This window comes from Dreissena polymorpha, chromosome 2 (genome assembly GCF_020536995.1).
Source record: "Dreissena polymorpha isolate Duluth1 chromosome 2, UMN_Dpol_1.0, whole genome shotgun sequence".
Classification (NCBI taxonomy): domain Eukaryota; kingdom Metazoa; phylum Mollusca; class Bivalvia; order Myida; family Dreissenidae; genus Dreissena; species Dreissena polymorpha.
In genome coordinates, this window is record NC_068356.1 from 79703402 (window position 1) to 79706542 (window position 3141).

General features: G+C 36.5%; 1 pseudogene; it reads right to left on the reverse strand.

Moving 5' to 3' along the window:
* Positions 1-661: 661 nt before the first annotated feature.
* Positions 662-1420, reverse strand: LOC127869861 (uncharacterized protein DDB_G0271670-like; annotated as a pseudogene).
* Between the last annotated feature and the right edge of the window lie 1721 nt (positions 1421-3141).

Here is a 3141-nt window from a genome sequence, read left to right on the forward strand (position 1 = left end):
ATACGCGATATCACATAGTAATATCGCGATCATGCATCGTAGTCTCGTGTCTTCGCATCTTCATCTTGTGTTTTTCCGATATTTTGTTTTTTATAAAAAGAGCATGTGACAATACGATGCGATAACACGATATAAATATCGCGACCGGAAGTCGTATATTTGCAACCCAACATGGTGATCTCGAAAGAACGCAACCACACGATGCGAATGGACGATAGAACGTTGCGTCGTCTCACAAAACAATGCGAGATTACGAGAGTGCGATTCAAATAAACGAAACAAAAATGCGAAATAATGATTTTGATATTGCAATTTTCATGATATCGGGTGATAATGAAGGAGAGAACACGCAATCACGACAGTAACTTCGATACCGCACATGACCCAGAACGGTACCTCTCTCAAGAAGTGCCGTATCCATTAAAACGATGCATAATGATAATGGATATTAGTATGAGTAAAATGATAAGGAAGACGAGAAAGAATCAGAAAAAGAAGATAAAGAAAAAAAAGAAGAAGAAGAACAATGAGATGATGATGATGATAATGATGATGGATGTGGTGGTGGTGTTATTGGTGGTGGTGACAACGACGCCGATGATGATAATCATGATCATGATAATAATAAAAAAGTCGAAATAAGTATTTGTGAATGTTATCCTTAATAGGTCCTTTGACTATCATGTTTGACCACCTTTGAAGATTGATGTGATGATGATGACGATGATTATGATGAAAGTTATGATAGTGATGATGATATTGAAGATGATGAGCAGGTGGACGAGGAGGAGTTGGAGGAGGATAATGATCAGAATCTTGATGACGAAGAAGACAACGATACGGAGGAGGAGGAGGAGTATCATGATGATGGTCATGATGATGAGGAGGAGGATCATGATGAGGATGAGAAGAAGAAAGATAACGACGACGACGAGAATGATGATAATAAAGATGATGATAATGAGGAGGAGGAGGATGACGACGACGATGATTAGGAGGAGGAGTTGGAGGAGGATCATTATAAGGATCATGATGAGGATCATTATGAAGATGATGTTGGAGATGAGGTGGCGAAAGAGGCGGAGAATGACGAAGAAGACGATGATGCGAAGGAGGATAAGGAGAAAGAGGAGGATCATGATGATGGTGATGATGATGAGGAGGATTTAGATAAGGATCATGATGAGTATCCTGATGAGGATCATGATGAGGAGAAAGATGACGACGAGGATGATGATGATTACCATAATGATGATGTTGTTGATGATGATGTTGATAATGATGATGACGATAATGATGATAGTAGAGGTGATGATAATGAAGATGCTGTTGACGTAGAAGAGCAGAAGAGGAAGATGATTATGATGATGAGGAGGAGGACGACGACGATGATAATGACGATGAGGAGGAGGGAAGGGGATCATGATGATGATGAGGAGGATTATGACGATGATGATGATGTTTGGAAAAAGAATTGAAAGATACAGTATGCAATGACCAACTTTTTTAAAATAGTAGAGTAACTACTCTGTTAACTAAATACATACTTTCCAATTCACGTTGTAAAATAGAACGCTATGGTTAAAAGGTCGCGCATTACAGGTAGCACGACAAAAGTTTTAGATATATAATTCCAACACCATCTGATGAATGTTTTTGTCCATGAAAATGAATATTCACTATTTATATCCAAGTATAAGTAAGTAATTACTATGCTACCCTCTTTTTTCAGAAATCGTGAACTGTTGTAATCAAGTGACGGAAATAATGTATTACTGTTTAGTTACGTACACTACCAGTATGTTATATCACACGCGTTTTAGAGTGCACTTAAGCTAAGCGATAACACAATTAGATGTGTTCACGACAAAATATCTTCCTTACATACTCTTTCGTTATAACGAGGTTGCATGCGATATCACCTTTATTTAGACTTCCTTAAACGGTTAAGTAATACACAAAATACTAGTGAGAAAAATCAATATGTCTAGTTTATTAGATATGTAGATGTCCCGTTCTTCATTTTTATAAATTAATCCACGCAGGGTATAGATCTCCCAACGCGGTCTGCTCTCACACACAGACTTGTCATAAACATGCTCGATTTACAAACGGTAAACAGTTTAACAAGTTGTAGCGTTATTCGTGACGGCGACATAATGTATACAATTCACAATAAACGCCTTTGTAATGTTGTTTTAAATGTATTTCTGTCTATATGGTACTGTAATAGTAATACTTTAAGGGTGCCATTGTCGCTATTTTCAAACAAGAGGGCAATGATGGCCCTGAATCGCTCACCTGACTTCTCTTGCTACATCAACTTAAATTCTGTCAGACCCATATACAATCCCAAGCCAGATTACATCAATTATTACATTCTGACAAAATTTCATTAAGACGTGATGAAAACTGTGAACTCTTTCATCTACATAAGTTTTTTTTAGAATTTGCCTGGTGTCCTAATTTTTGACCCCAGATAATCCATATACTATCAAAATCAGATATTATGAAGATAAACATTCTGACCACATTTCATTAAGATCAGATGAAAACTATGACCTCTATTTTCTACACAAGGTTTTTTTAATGATATGACCTAGTGACCTAGTTTTTGACCACAGATTACCCAAATACAATCCCAACCCAGATTTTATAAACATTAACATTCTGGCCATATTTTATTAAGTTTGGACGAAAACTGTGACCTCTACTGTCTACACAAGTTTTTTTTTAAACTTTGACCTAGAGACCTAGTTTTGACCCTAGATGATCCAAATTCGATCCCCAACACCAATTTCAACAAGACAAACATTCTGACCATATTTCATTTAGATCTGATGAAAACTGTGACCTCTATTGTCTGACCCCAGAGGACCAAAATACAATCCCAATTGAGATTGTATCAAGATAGACATTCTGACCAAATTTCATAAAGATTGGATAAACAATGTGTCCTCTATTGTCTACACAAGATTTTTCTTTTATTTGACCTAGTGACCTAGTTTTTGACCCAAAATGACCCAAATACGATCCGAACCCAGATTTTACCAAGATAAACATTCTGACCAAATTTCATAAAGATTGAATAAAAGCTGTGACCTCTATTGTCTACACAAGGTTTTTCTTTATTGTCCTAGT